The sequence below is a fragment of the Musca autumnalis genome, unplaced genomic scaffold, assembly GCF_047663935.1.
Source record: "Musca autumnalis isolate F117 unplaced genomic scaffold, ASM4766393v1 scaffold_3, whole genome shotgun sequence".
NCBI classification, from domain to species: domain Eukaryota; kingdom Metazoa; phylum Arthropoda; class Insecta; order Diptera; family Muscidae; genus Musca; species Musca autumnalis.
In genome coordinates, this window is record NW_027411866.1 from 50,251,049 (window position 1) to 50,268,158 (window position 17,110).

Here is a 17,110-nt window from a genome sequence, read left to right on the forward strand (position 1 = left end):
AACCTTGCTAGTCTGACCATCGACATAGTAGAGTAAAATCATAAAATTGCTGTAGTGGGGAATTCGGTTTAAGAACACCTAATTTCATGAAATTTTTTAATGAAATTCACGCTAGTGCGGACCGGGACTAAATACACAAATTGTGTAATGCTTTGTTTACATTGACGAAATCCACTCGATTTCAACTGTCAATTCCTTTGCGTATACGTCAAATGAAAACTCATCTGAAATCAATTGGATTTCATTTGACGTTTAAGCAATGAATTTGACAGTAGAAATCGAGTGGATTTCGTAAATATAAACGTAGCATAATACGGGAGAATTTCCAGTTTTTGTTTGTTTACCTTTGTTTTCTTAATCAAATTAATTGGAAAGTGTTCTTTTAATGCCGGGTAATGAAGTTTGTAAAGAAAAATAGAGGAAATGGGACAAAGTCCAACATTTTTTTTCTATCACGGATAATGGAGGTTCCCGGATAATCGATTCACAGATAATCGAGGTTCAACTGTTTGTAAAATATAGTGCGTTTGCATATAACCGGATTAAATAAAACCACTGGGTTTCAGATGTCAATTCCATGGCGTTTACGTGAAAATAAATCCTCATAAACTATTTTATAACCCGGTCACACTATTGAAGGTTAACCCACTGGGTTTAATAGATCCAGTGGGTTAATCTTTGCTGGTTACACTTAGCTTTTCGAGGATATAAACTGTCAGCTGATGTTTGTTTACGTATACATACAAAATAACTAACAAAGTCGTATTTTACACTTTTATACTATGTTTACATTTACGAAATCCACTCGATTTCAACTGTCAATTCCATTGCTCAAATGTCAAATGAAATCCAATCGATTTCAGATGAGTTTTCATTTGACGTATACACAAAGGAATTGACAGATGAAATAGAGTGGATTTCGTAAATGTAAACATAGTACTACAATTTCTAGTATGAGATATCGTCCCCTCTTTGCTCATATTGGTATATTTTACGCACAGGGATACATTTTTGTATCATGGTATCAAGCGTACTTTTTGTTAAAAAAAGTATATAATGCAAAAAAATAAATAATTATATTATTTTCAAATAACTTTATACCCTAGACAGACGGCAGGGTTAATTTGCATTAAAAATGTCCTAATTTGAATTAATTTTTCACCCTGACAGACGATAGTTTCTGCATTTATGAACAGCTGTTTGTGTTGTTTGTTTGTACCCAGCAGACCATTTCATAAAGTTTTACAAAAGTTCGCCAAAATATGCGAAACAAATATACTTTCCACCATTGACCTTTTCACCACAATAATGTAAAAATAAATTAAATTAATTCGCGATATTTTTGAGTCATTTGAACAACATTTGAAGAAGATATTATTTTCGATAGAATTGGTGTGGTGGGTATTGAAATGCTTGTGAAAATAAAAATTTTAAAAATAGATTTGATAGGAGGCACGAAAAACGATTAGCTGCTAGTCTATTCGAAACGCGAAAATTTCTGATTTGTTTTCCTTTTTTATTTTCTTAAACATGGAAATTTGACAAAAAACAATTTAATTTCAATGCAAATTGTGTCTCAGAGCATGAATATGCTCTCTCTCCTAGGCCTTGTACACTCACTGCGACTTTTGATGCATGCATCACCATTTTTTTAGCGTTGTTGCAAAAAATAGTAGTAGTGATGGAGGGAATGAAAATCAAAATGTAAAATTTCATGACTAATCATTTAATTTATTAATACCATTTAGACCCAGCAAAAAAATTGGAAGTTGTGCAATTGCAGTTATGATTTCAAAACATCATTCGATGTAGTCCAACAGAGTTATGAAAAATGCACTCCGTTCGATACATTTTATAAGCAATTGCTTTAGAGATCCCTACCAAACAAAAACTGCTGGTTGATCCCTACCCGAAACAAAAACGGTTGGTTGATTCCTACCTGTCGCTGCCAACATAACTTCTACAAAAGGGAAACAAGTGTGAATACCTTTCGAAGAATTTGTTATAAAATACAAACTAAAGTTGCGAACATTTTTGTGGTAATTTACGAGACAGAAATTTTTAATGGAGTGGAGTCCACGCCGAAAGCTGAGCTAATGATGGGAAGGCAACATAAAAGCCCTTTAGGATGACGAAGCAAAATCAGTTGCGCTTGGATTAAATGGTGAACTGAGGAAGTATATACACTCAGTTGTGATTGAATTTAATGAAAACATTTTTTAATTTATGTTTATATAATAAAGTTCTTTGTATTCTTGTTTTGCACAAAAAATAAATGCATTTTATTTATTCTGGGATATTTCGCAATGGCTTGCATTTTTACTGCATCTTCGGATTGATTAAAAACACAATCCGAAGAGTGCCTTTAAATTCAATCCAAAATACTACATAAAAAGTTGTGATTTGGATCGAAAACGGAGTGCATCCTAGCTGTGTGCTGTGGAAGCAAAATGGAGTGCATCGTAGCTGCGCGCTCTCTTGTAAAATTCATAAGTGAATTCATAGGAAAAGATGTACTCCAACGGCAAATGTACTGTACACTTGAATCACTACAACTGCATCCGCTGATGCAAACTTTTTGCTGGGGAATGTTAAAATTATTTAATGTACATCATGGATTTAAAAGAATGTAATAAAAATAAATGTACCTTTATTTGATAAGTATGTTGTTAGTTTTTTATTGCCTTCATATGCTTAGTTTACATTTACGAAATACACTCGATTTCAACTGTCAATTCCATAGGTTAAACGTCAAATGAAATCCAGATGAGATTTCATTTGACGTTTAAGCTATGGAATTGACAGTTGAAATCGAGTGTATTTCGTAAATGTAAACTTAGCAATAGTTGAAACTGAATTGCTTGTATTCCAAATGTGTTTTTAAAACATCAAAATTAATATTGACGCCGTTCGTTGCTCAATTTGTTGCCCAACATTTCGTAAAAATATTTCAATAATTATAATTGTGTGAACACCCATATTGTCGGAGTTTTATTAGTCGATGGTCAGACTAGCAAGCTTTCTTGAAACCAATTTCGGTAAAGTTTCTTTTCAAGTTTCGTTAGTGTCCACACATGTTAACGTGTAATTTAAGATTTTTGCGTGTCCTCTTTATTTTACCATTCGCGTTTGTTGTGTTTCTCATACCAATAAAAACAAAAAAAGACATAAATAAACCAAAAAAACAACATAAAATAATTAACATTAATAATTAAATTAATATTTATAGTTAAATTTTCACTATTTCATTAAGTCGATGGTCGGACTAGCACGATTTTAACATGGCGACGTCAAGTTTATAGGTCCCGGTCCACACTATCGTGAATTTCATTAAAAAATTTCATGAAATTAGGCGTTCTTAAATCGAATTCCCCACTACAGCAATTTTATGATTTTACTCTACTATGGAAGTCGATCTAGAGACGCATAATTTCATGCAATTTTTTCAATGAAATCACTCTAGTGTGAACCGGGACTAGGCTAGGGATATGAAGTAGTGAAACCCATGTACATGGTTTTCTGTGTTTGTTATGTTGCCTCTTCTTGTTTTTCGTTGCAAGATTATTTCTTCCATTTTCTTTCATTTTTATTTTCTCAAGCAAACGTTAACAACAAAACAAACATAAAAAGATTTAATAAAAACATTTAATTAATGAAATAGTGAAAATTTAACTATTAATATTAATTTAATTATTAATGTTAATTATTTTATGTTGTTTTTTTGGTTTATTTATGTCTTTTTTTGTTTTTATTGGTATGAGAAACACAACAAACGCGAATGGTAAAATAAAGAGGACACGCAAAAATCTTAAATTTCAAGTTAACGTGTGTGGACACTAACGAAACTTGAAAAGAAACTTTACCGAAATTGGTTTCAAGAAACCTTGCTAGTCTGACCATCGACTAATTAAATGTTTTTATTAAATCTTTTTATGTTTGTTTTGTTGTTAACGTTTGCTTGAGAAAATAAAAATGAAAGAAAATGGAAGAAAAATCTTGCAACGAAAAACAAGAAGAGGCAACATAACAAACACAGAAAACCATGTACATGGGTTTCACTACTTCATACCCCTCGCCTATAAACTTGACGTCGCCATGTTGAAATCGTGCTAGTCTGACCATCGACTTACCTGTATCTCGAAGAATGGAATAACCCGAATGTTGGAAAATACATTTTTACCTAACAATGTTTTTTCCAAAAATTCTGTTATTTAAATTTGTCGAGAAATATTAACAAACTAGCGGACCCGGCGAACTTCGTCTCGCTATTAAGGAATGAAATTTCATACAAAAACTCAATTTTCGATTTTTCCAATTTTTCGACTTTTCCAGAGAGATTTTCCAAAATTTTCTTCCGTAAAGACCTTCACCTCGAAAATATGAATAACTGACAAAAAAAAATTTACAGAAATCGGCCTAGCCGTTCTCATTTTATGAATTACTATACATTTTTTACACCATTTTTATATATAGATATTTTTACCTGTTTCAATAATTTTGGTTTAACAATTTATACCTACATGCATTCAACAATCATAACATGTATGTAAAATCGTACATGTTTGTTACAAAAATTACACTTCTTACAATATTACGAAAGAATGCAACCCTACAAGTACGAAAATGGTGATGCATGCATCAAAAGTCGCAGCGTGTGTACAAGGCACTACATGAATATGGGCTCTCTTTTACAGCATTGCCATATTGAAAAACCAAAATTCAGTTTAAATTTCCTTTGATTTTGTGCATTAAGAATGTGGATAATGCACGAATTAATTTGAATTAAGACAGTTAATGCAAATTAACGCTGCCGTCTGTCTAGGGTATTAGATTTATTAACTCTTTAAAATCTCATGCGACCAATCGTAAACGTGTAAAACACGAGAAACTCTGTTGCAACTTTTGGTACTTTTTGAGTAGAGTTGGATTTTTTGCACAAATACCGAATACAACACTGTATTTTTGGTGGATTTGTGCCGGATTTTAAATAAACCCAGTCGTGAGAGAATTTAATTTTTGTATGGCAAATCTGGTCAGATTAAGCAATAATACCCCGGTTACACTATTGAAGGTTAACCCACTGGGTTTAATAGATCCAGTGGGTTAATCTTTGCTGGTTACACTTAGCTTTTCGAGGATATAAACTGTCAGCTGATGTTTGTTTACGTATACATACAAAATAACTAATAAAGTCGTGTTTTACACTTTTGCAATTTCTCGTATGCGATATCGTCCCCTCTTTGCTCATATTGGTATATTTTATATACAGGGATATATTTTTGTATCATGGTATCAAGGGTACTTTTTGTTAAAAAAGTGTCTAATGTAAAAAAAATAAATAATTTTATGATTGAACATTGGTGGCGTTTATTTAGTTGGGATAGCTGTTACAATTTTGATTTTTCAAAATAGTCTGGCTTAATCCCTTTTGTTGTTTTAAAATTTAAAACAACAAGTTTATTAGTGGAGAAGGTTTGGCATTGTTCGCCAAGGGGTAAGGCAAGGAAGACTAGTTTCGATCCACGCCACTGTATCTCATCAGTTCCCTTTGTTTCTTGTTTGTGGATATTCTCCACCGAAGTTATTTTTCAATAACTTCTTCAACAAGGAACTTTTTATACCCAAACATCAATCGTCAGCTCGAAGTATAAACGTAAACAAAGAAAACCCTTCAATGAGAAGTTTTTCTTTGGTAACCTAACACAACTCCGACGAAAGTGTTTACGAAACAAAGCAAACCTTCTTCCACTCGTATGTGTCGTTGATTTTTCAACAAATGCACATACCCAAATGCTGTTTGGTAGCTTATATACCAACAACACACAAAACCGTGCCAGTGTTTCTCAAATAGAACATTGGTGGCGTTTATTTAGTTGGGATAGCTGTTACAATTTTGATTTTTCAAAATAGTCTGGCTTAATCCCTTTTGTTGTTTTAAAATTTAAAACAACAAGTTTATTAGTGGAGAAGGTTTGGCATTGTTCGCCAAGGGGTAAGGCAAGGAAGACTAGTTTCGATCCACGCCACTGGATCTCATCAGTTCCCTTTGTTTCTTGTTTGTGGATATTCTCCACCGAAGTTATTTTTCAATAACTTCTTCAACAAGGAACTTTTTATACCCAAACATCAATCGTCAGCTCGAAGTATAAACGTAAACAAAGAAAACCCTTCAATGAGAAGTTTTTCTTTGGTAACCTAACACAACTCCGACGAAAGTGTTTACGAAACAAAGCAAACCTTCTTCCACTCGTATGTGTCGTTGATTTTTCAACAAATGCTCATACCCAAATGCTGTTTGGTAGCTTATATACCAACAACACACAAAACCGTGCCAGTGTTTCTCAAATAGAACATTGGTGGCGTTTATTTAGTTGGGATAGCTGTTACAATTTTGATTTTTCAAAATAGTCTGGCTTAATCCCTTTTGTTGTTTTAAAATTTAAAACAACAAGTTTATTAGTGGAGAAGGTTTGGCATTGTTCGCCAAGGGGTAAGGCAAGGAAGACTAGTTTCGATCCACGCCACTGGATCTCATCAGTTCCCTTTGTTTCTTGTTTGTGGATATTCTCCACCGAAGTTATTTTTCAATAACTTCTTCAACAAGGAACTTTTTATACCCAAACATCAATCGTCAGCTCGAAGTATAAACGTAAACAAAGAAAACCCTTCAATGAGAAGTTTTTCTTTGGTAACCTAACACAACTCCGACGAAAGTGTTTACGAAACAAAGCAAACCTTCTTCCACTCGTATGTGTCGTTGATTTTTCAACAAATGCACATACCCAAATGCTGTTTGGTAGCTTATATACCAACAACACACAAAACCGTGCCAGTGTTTCTCAAATAGAACATTGGTGGCGTTTATTTAGTTGGGATAGCTGTTACAATTTTGATTTTTCAAAATAGTCTGGCTTAATCCCTTTTGTTGTTTTAAAATTTAAAACAACAAGTTTATTAGTAAACACTTTCGTCGGAGTTGTGTTAGGTTACCAAAGAAAAACTTCTCATTGAAGGGTTTTCTTTGTTTACGTTTATACTTCGAGCTGACGATTGATGTTTGGGTATAAAAATTTCCTTGTTGAAGAAGTTATTGAAAAATAACTTCGGTGGAGAATATCCACAAACAAGAAACAAAGGGAACTGATGAGATCCAGTGGCGTGGATCGAAACTAGTCTTCCTTGCCTTACCCCTTGGCGAACAATGCCAAACCTTCTCCACTAATAAACTTGTTGTTTTAAATTTTAAAACAACAAAAGGGATTAAGCCAGACTATTTTGAAAAATCATAATTTTATGATTTTCAAATAACTTTAGATTTATTAACTCCATAAAATCTCATGCGACCAATCGTAAACGTGTAAAACACGACAAACTCTGTTGCAAAAACAGTTGCAACTTTTGGTACTTTTTGAGTAGAGTTGGATTATTTTGCACAAATACAGAATACAACACTGTATTTTTGGTGGATTTGTGCCGGATTTAAAATAAACCCAGTCGTGAGAGGATTTAATTTTTGTATGGAAAATCTGGTCAGATTTGACCAGATTAAGCAATAAATCCTCATAAAGTGGGTTAACCCGGCAAAAAACTGTAGTGTAACCGCACTATAAATCCTCATGAAGTGGGTTAACCCGACACAAGTTTTTTGAAATAGTTCGGGAACGGAAAAATGAAAAATACGTCAAAAAACTGGAACAAATGTCAAAGTTGGCGTATCGGCAACTTTTGACAACATAATAGATTTTAGATTCACTTTGGCAGTTTTGTTGTGATGTTTGTTTACTTTTTATTTTTAAAGTAAGCCCAGCTGAATCACAGATTTGTTGTTTTCAAATTTTAAAAACAACAAGTTTTTAAAGTGGCTGTAGTTAGAATTGATTTACTTTAGGGAAGGGCAGAGAATACTAGTTTCCTCCAACGCCACTTAGAGTTATCAGTTCTATTAAGGCCTGCGTACATAAGCTGCCTTGCCTGCTTATCTTGCTTACTTCTGATAAAAGAATAAAACAGAAAGGGGCAACCCGGTTCGAAATTTCCTCGGCCTTCTTTATTCTTTTATTTTTTTATGTCAAAAATGAAGCAGGAAAGCACGGCAATCAGGCAGAGCAGCTTATGTACGCAGGCCTTTAGTTCTTTCCATTGAACCAAAGAACTCTTCCCCAATTTTATGACGACTCGAGCTCAAGAATAAATGTGAGGGACGAATTTGTTTAAATGCGAATTCAACAGAAACATTCTCGTAGCCGCATATGCAAACCAAATTAACTACTCCCACTGTTAAGGCCTGCGTACATAAGCTGCTCTGCCTGATTGCCTTGCTTTTGTCCATATTTACATTAGGCAATTTTCCTTGCGGCAATTGTCAGTTTGTTGGAGAGAGAGGTGAGGTATATGGTAACCCTTTGCCTCTCAACACCCTCTCTCACCCACAAACTGACAATTGCCGCAAGGAAAATTGCCTAATGTAAATATAGACTTTCTGCTTCATTTTTGACATAATAAAAATATAAGAATAAAGAAGGCCGAGGAAATTTCGAACTGGGTTGCCCTTTTCTTTTTTATTCTTTTATCAGAAGTAATGCTAAGTTTACATTTACGAAATCCACTCGATTTCAGCTGTCAATTCCATAGCTCAAACGTCAAATGAAATCTCATCTGGATTTCATTTGACGTTTAACCTATGGATTTGACAGTTGAAATCGAGTGGATTTCGTAAATGTAAACCAAGCATAAGCAAGGTAAGCAGGCAAGGCAGCTTATGTACGCAGGCCTTTATGCGTCTCCACAATGCAGAGAATCGTCATAACTACCCATCAAAACATTTTGGAAGTTGTGCATGTGGAGTTATGATTTCACAACATCCTTAGATGCAGTCCACAGGGTGTTATGAAAAATGCACTCTGTTGGATACAATTTATAAGCAGTTGCTTTAGAGATCTATACTAAAAATAAGAGAGAGTGTATACATTTCTAAGAATTTGTTATAAAACAAGGAAATAAAAACTTAAATTGCGAACATTTTTGCGGTAATTCACGAGACGGAATTTTTTAATGGGGTGGAGTCCATGTCGTAGACTGAACTATGAACATAAAAAACCTTTAGGATAATGAAGCAAATCAGATGCACTTGGATTAATTGGAGAACGAACCGAAAGTGCTATTCTGTAAGTCAAAGTTATCGACACAAAAATTTTAGTGACGAATTCGGTAGAATGACGGAATTTTAAAGAAGATGCACGTCATTTCAAAATGAAAAGTACATAAGAAGTACATAAAGTTTTTACAATTTTTACGACTTTTACACATTTTACTCGAAAAAGCGTTCCCGTACACAAAAAAGTTGTAAAATGTTCACTTGTCTTTAAACAAAAATGGCGCTGAATGACGCTCTCTTTAAAAACTTTTTACACGACAAATTTGGGCGAGTAACATGGTAGTAACATGGTTGCCGGCGTCTGATTGGCTGATACGCCGACTTTGACATTTGTTCCAGTTTTTTGACGTATTTTCCATTTTTCCGTTCCCGAACTATTTCAAAAAACTTGTGTGTGAGAACAAATTATTTGCAGTTCTCTCTTATACGAGTTTTACCATTAAAAAGTACGGGAACGAAGCTATAAATTATTCTATTTTTTAAACGTTTTTGCTATTTTTAGGAGAAATTGGAAAAATCACACTTTAAACGAAATAATGCGCATTCAAAGTTAACATAATTCAAATTGCTAATGAAATTATTTAAATTACTAATGTATATAAAATTATTATGTTTCAAACTATATGTAGAAAAAAATCAACCTAAAAATTAAAAAAAAAACAAGTAAAAAAGTATCAGTTGGCTTGGCCGACAGAGATATACCATCAGCCTGTGTATATTGAAACTATAATTGTTCCACAAACACAAACACCCCATATGGGACAAGGGGAGACTTCTCTCATATCAATGAGTGCACCCCAATTCATATTAGCTCAATGATATATTGAAACTATTTTTTTCCCAAAAAACGTATGTATTTTAAAAATTGTAGACGTATAAACCGACAAAAATGATGATTAGATTAAGGAGCAGAAGTTTTGACAAAATATTTGTTTGGACAAAATTTTACTAAGGCTAAATTTTGGACCGAATCGGCAGATCCGTTCGAGAGTTAACACCTCACACGATGTCATAGGGGTTTTTTGCAACTTTCAGGCTATTTTCTCAGGAAGTATGGACGTGCCCCTGATGAGACTTTTACCGTCGTGTAGGGGGTGGGGAATACAAGTTCGTAAAACAAAAATCAAACCGATTCGAGAGCAGGTCCTAAACTGAACTTATCCGAAATTTTGTGTGGAAGGTACCAGAAGGAGTGGACCGATTGAGTCCATATTGGAACCACATCTAAGTCTGGTACATATTTCACGATGGGCAAATTATGAACCAAATCGGTTACCCCTCTCAATAGTTATCGTGCGCACAAATTTTCCGAACATTTTCGAACTTTTGTGGGGGAGGTACCGGAAGGACTGGACCGATATAGCCCATCTTCGAACTTAAACTAAGTTTGGGCAAAATATTACGAAATCCGAAATTTGAACCGAATCGGTTCATCCGTTCGAGAGTTATCGTGCGCTCCAGCCAGCAGGACAGACAGACAGACGGACGGACATGGCTAGATCGACTCCAAATTATCTGAAACACATTTCGTCCAAACATACTTGGGGTCTAAAACCATTATTTCGATGAGCCACATTTTCATCGTATCAAAGTGTATATACCCTCCCTAGCCTAAAGGCTGAGGGTATAAAAAATCATAGTTAAAACTATAAAGGTAGAAAAAGAATCAATCGTTGCTTGCTTCCCAAATGTCAAATTATAAAGGAATGCCAGAGCCTCCCAAAGGAGAGGCAGCGGGTTCTTTCGTACCGGATTGACCCGGAACAACACAAAATCATCGTTGCGGCCAGCGGCTGCCACCTCAGTGTACATATGTTTGTATTTGTTTCGTTTTTCTGTCTTGGGATCAGCATATCCCGGAATGCCTGCTCCGAATTCTTTTGGTCCGTGCCGGGACGGAGGAAAACCCAGGACCAATATATCTGTGTTCAGTCTGTCACACCCGCATTTTCACCCACATCCAACCTTCGGTGAGATGCAATAGATGTGGGTGCATCTAAGGGGTTGCTCTGGACCTGTCTACGTGAAGGACTACGACAGGGACTATGTTGCTGCATGCTGCGTGAACACCGTCCCCGGTGAGTCGTCGTCGGATTACGAAACTCCCTCGTCGTCTGACTACGAAACTCCCCCGCAGTCCCCTCGACAACAACCGCACACGCAGCCTTTAACACCAGCCGTTGTTGTCCCAATCCCAGAGAATGCATCCTTTTTGCAATTTAATTGCAATGGACTCCGAAGTAAGATCGAGGAAATAGTAGATTTCATGAGTCGGAAGAACATTAAGGTCGCGGCGGTGCAGGAAACCAAGCTGAACAACAACCACAGCTTAGAGCATTGTGATGGTTACAATGTTCTGGCATTCCTATTGCACCAGTCTGCCCAATACAGACCTATCTCGCTTGAGTATGTCTCTAATGACCCGTACATGGAATGTATGTGGGTAGCAGTCAGGTGTGGAACTGCCGAGATAGAGTTGATGAACGTATACATCCCGCCGAGAAATAGCTGTATCTCAGATTACGTGCCTAACATTAGCCCGCTTTTGGAAGGTCATAATCGTCTGGTGCTGGGGGACTTTAATGCGCATCATGAGATGTGGCATTCGACCCTCGGAAACGACCAGAGAGGTACAGCGCTGGTTGAGCAGATTGACAGCTCTACGTTTTGCACGGTCAATGAGGACGCCCCTACCAGAATTAGAGGAGAGTGTCACAGCTCATCGTGTCACCTGGTCTGACAAATGACGTTACCTGGCAACCCGTCATTTCCCTTGGATCAGACCATCTTCCCATAATTGTCTCCATTAGCAGACCACCCGATTTCATTACTTTTGAACGCAGCACATTCGTCAATCATAACAAAGCTGATTGGCGGGGTTTCAGAGAGTTCACCAACCACCGCTTCAGAGAACTGCCCAATCCTTCTGATGTTCGGGTAGCGGAAAGGACGGTTCGAGACATCATCACTGCTGCAGCCCCTCGCCATATCCCTGCTGGTCGAATACCCGAATTAAGACCAAGCTTCCCAGCAGAGGCGACGGTATCAGCAAATGAGCGTGATGAGCTTCGCCGAACCAACCCCAATGACCCCAGAGTCAGGGAGCTGACACTGGAAGTTAACAGGCTGGTCGGCGAGCATAAGCGGAAAAAGTGGTTAAATCATCTGAAGAGTTGCAATATTGGAGCCGGTATAGGTGAATTGTGGGCAACGGTTAAGTCACTCTCGAACCCTGGAAGAAGGGAAGATAGGACCTCAGTCACGTTTGACCACGTTACGTGCGCAAGTTATTTCAATCGACAGCTTGTCGAGCACCCCGAGAGTGACAGGGCGAAGAGAAGAGTATTACGTCGCATCAGGTCTCTTCCTGCCGAGGAGAAACCACCACAGTTTACAATGGATGATGTTGCCAATGCCATCAGGAACGCTAAATCATCCAAAGCGTTGGAATCTCCATGGTAATGCTGAAGCAGCTGGATGAGCCGGGAGGGGAGTATCTCACTAAAGTTCTCAACTTGTCGCTATCCACCCTCATTGTCTGGAAAATGGGCAGGGTGGTCCCACTACGGAAGCCCGGCAAGGATGCCAGCAAAAGTGAATCGTACAGGCCGATTTCGCTTTTGTCGCCCGTAGCAAAGACCCATGAGGCCTTAGTCCTCCCCAGTATCAGAAATAGCTATCAAGTTGCCGATCATCAGCATGGATTCCGTAAGCAGCACAGCACGACAACTGCTCTGCACGCCATTACCACACATATTTGTCAAGGACTTAACCAGAGACGGCCGTGCGATAGAACAGTGATGGTGGCGCCTGACTTATCAAAAGCCTTTGATACAGTCAGGCACTCCACGCTGTTTGAGGACATTGAGCAGACAACCCTCCGGCCAAACTTAAAACGTTGGATAGTCAATTATATGTGTGGACGCGAGATCGTAACGTATGCGGATGATTGCACAATCCTGGCGTCGGGTACCTATCCTGATGACATATGTGAGAGACTGAACAACTATTTAACCGATCTTGCCACCTTTTTCCATTCGAGGAATATGCAGATTTCCGCCACAAAATCAACATCCACTCTGTTCACCACATGGACAGCGCAGTTTGAATTCCGACCACAAACTGCCCCAACATTTTAAGGGTCACATTCGACACTACTTTCACGTCGTGCGCGCATGCCACAGCTATCTGCGACAAACTGAAAAGTAGGAACAAGATCCTCAAGTCCCAAACCTTGTTGACCACATATAACGCGATAGGTCGGTCTGTGGTAAGCTATGCGGCGCCATTCTGGTCCCCGAGATTATGTGATACGGATTGGAAAAAGATTCAAACTTGCCAGAATGCCGCCCTGAGAACAGCAACAGGGTGCCTCCTCAAATCTTCAGTGGACCATCTACATGAGGAGGCAAAGATTCTTCCAGTAAAGCAACACAATGAGATGCTTTCGTTGCAGTACCTGCTTGGATGTTACCGTGTGAGCCATCCCAATAACCATCTTGTGGGTAGGCCCGGCACATACAGGCAGATCAGGAAGGTTATCCATGCTCTAGAGGGAGAAGTCCAACAATACAGGAGAGAACCCCTAGATCAACAAGCGTATCGAGCAGGTTTAAATAGTATTCACATGTATGCAGTTGCCAAGGCCTTAAGCAATTATAGTGTGAATAAAGTCCTCGAAATACATCCCCCATCTATTGCAGCTGAGGAGGGTCAGCTGCCACGACAAACGAGAGTAGTTTTGGCTCAACTACGCTCGGGATATTGCAGTCGCCTAAATTCTTATTGGGCGGAAATCGACCGCGCCGTTCAAGACATCTGCCCAGTATGTGGCCCGCACGACACAAAACACCTTTTCAACTGCCCAGCCATACCGCCACATCCCGTCGAAGCAGTCACTTTCCTGGAACTGAAGATAGACCCACCAGCCAGATTGAACAGAAGAACGAACATACAAACATAATAACAAACACTGCTACAACAACAACAACGATTGATTCCGTTCTGGCCTTTAAAGCTTTGTTTATTTTTGCTGTTGTCCTGCCAATATTGTCATTTGTAAACGCAGGGTAAGAAAGAATGCCATGCTTATTATTGGCCTGTTCCCGTACTTTATAAAGTGGTAAAAGTTGTAAAAGTCGTAAACGATTTTCATATAAATTTTGCGTACGGGAACGCAAAATGTGTAAAAGTGGTAAAAATTGTAAAAACTTTTTAGTTTTGGAACAGAGCTATAATAACAAACACTGTTACAACAACAACGATTGATTCTGTTCTGGCCTTTAAAGCTTTGTTTATTTTTGCTGTTGTCTTGTCAATACTGTCATTTGTAAACGCAGGGTAATGCTAAGTTTACATTTACGAAACCCACTCGATTTCAACTGCAAATTCCATAGCTCAAACGTCAAATGAAATCTCATCTGAAATCCATTGGATTTCATTTGACGTTAAACCTATGGATTTGACAGTTGAAATCGAATGGATTTCGCAAATGTAAACCAAGTATAAGAAAGAATGCCATGCTTCTTAACCCCCCGTTTACACATGCAAGTGGCAGTTCGAAAAATACCAATACACTCACACATATTCACTGGCACACCAACTAACAACCTCACTGCCGACAAAATTTCCTTGTCAGTAATCAATGTAAGTGCTTTGAAAGCAACTTCAATTTTTTACCGAACGTTTACGCATGCAAGTGTCAGTTCGAAAAAAATTGAAGTTTCGACTATAATATGTATACACAACTGTCTGCAAGTTACTTGCATGTGTAATCCTTTGGTAAGGCCCCCACTCATTAGTCAGTCTGACTGCCAGCATTTATGGTAGTATGTGTAAATTTTTGAAATTTTGAGAATGTATGTGTGACTTTTTCAAGACTGATGAAAATCAAAATAGTTTTGATTTCAAAATGAACCCCCATCAGTCTGGGTGAATAGTGTTTATTTTCAAATTGTCAATAAACAATTTTGAAAAACAGAAAATAATGTTCGTGTAGGAACACAAAAAACGTAGAAATCACACATACAGAAAGGGTTCATCGGACTGACGGCACAGACTGATAAATGAGTTGGGGCCTTTATGTGTCGAGGTCTTAAAGCTGGGTCAGCTGTCAGTTTGGAATGACAGCTTTGTTGATTGCTACTGTGGCCGTTCATTTTTGTCATTCATTGTGCAATAGAGCTGGCAAAAAATCGATGGCACTATCGATAAAATCGATTATTTTTTTAAAAATTAAATATCGATAGATAGTTTTGCCTATCGATATTATCGGAACAAAAATCCGCAACCTAAAGCTGGGTACACATTGTCAGTTTTGAATGACAGTTTTGTTGTTGCTTGCTAGTGTGGCCGTTTATTATTGTCATTCATCATGCAACCACAAAATATGTTGTTGTTGCTGGACGGTTGGACAGTTATCGATAACTGCGAAATATCGACATTCAAAACTGACAATGTGTACCGTACTTAAAATTCATTGAAATAAGTAGAAATTTCGCTGTTTTTCGCTTAGTGTATGTGAGAAAGTAAGTCCGTAGTAACACGTACACATTTTTCGGAAAAGTAAAATTCATTTTTTAATATTTTTATAAAATAAAAGCAATTGTTTATTCTCCTTTACATTTCTGTGAACTACTTTTGCAAACTGTCAAGAAAAGCATTGACATTTCCGCCATTTTCATCTCCACGTTAATGGTACAACTTAACGATAATATCAATAGCAATCGATATTTTAAAATATTATATCGAAAATATCTAATGTTGGGAATATCGATGGTTTGCCAGCTCTATCATGCAACCACAAAATATTTTGTGGTTGCTGGACTAGAGCTGGCAAAAAATCGATGGCACTATCGATAATATCGATTGTTATTTAAAAATTCAATATCGATAGATAGTTTTACCTATCGATATTATCGGAATAACAGCCCCTAACCTGAAATTCATTGAAATAAATAGAAATTTCGCTACTTTTCGGTTATGTGTGTGTGAGAAAGTAAGCCCGTTGTCACACGTACACAATTTTCGATAAAGTAAAATGTATTTTTTTATATTTTTTATAAAATAAAAACAATTGTTTATTCTGCCTCACATTTCTGTGAACTACTTGTGCAAAATTTCAAGAAAATCATTGACATTTCCGCCATTTTCATTTCCAAATTAATGGTTATGACAGCTTAACGATAATATCGATAGCAATCGATATTTAAAAACATTATATCGAAAATGTCTAATGTTGGGAATATCGATGGTTTGCCAGCTCTATGCTGGACGGTTTGACAGTTATCGATAATTGCGAAATATCGACATTCAAAACTGACAATATGTGTGTTCGTTTACTCAAAATGTGTACAAATTGTTACTGGATATTGTTCGTTTACTCTACAGTACAATGCAAAAGACTTTAGTCGATTACAAGAAGTTACTAAACTTGTACAAATTTGTACGAATTGTTGAGTAAACGAACACACCAAATGTGTACCCAGCTTTAGTTAATAGCCCGGTTCCACGGTACGTCGTTCGTTCTCTATTCGTTGTTCGACTCATAACTACGAATAAATTATGTTGCGTGGGCACGTCAGGAAGCGGGCGGTAAAAGTCAACATAGCGGCGGCGCAACATGACTTTAAAATAATTATTGAGTTTTTTTTAATAAAGACGTTTTTATATTAAACAATGGTTTACATGCCAAGTTCCCAGCTGTAAGGATTGAATAATTTTTCTTTCATTCAAAAAAAGAAAAAAAATTCTATTTCAGTATGAGAAACTTGTGTATGGGGTACGATGTGAACGCAATAGAACTGAGGAAAGGAAATGTAGGGCATTGCCATTTCAAAATAAAATTATTGTTCAATGGGCCAATACATACTACCATAAATAGCAGCGCTGAGAGTGTTGTTTAGTGAGGGTAGTAACGTCAATGTATCTGTAAACTAAATGTATGGATATATTTTT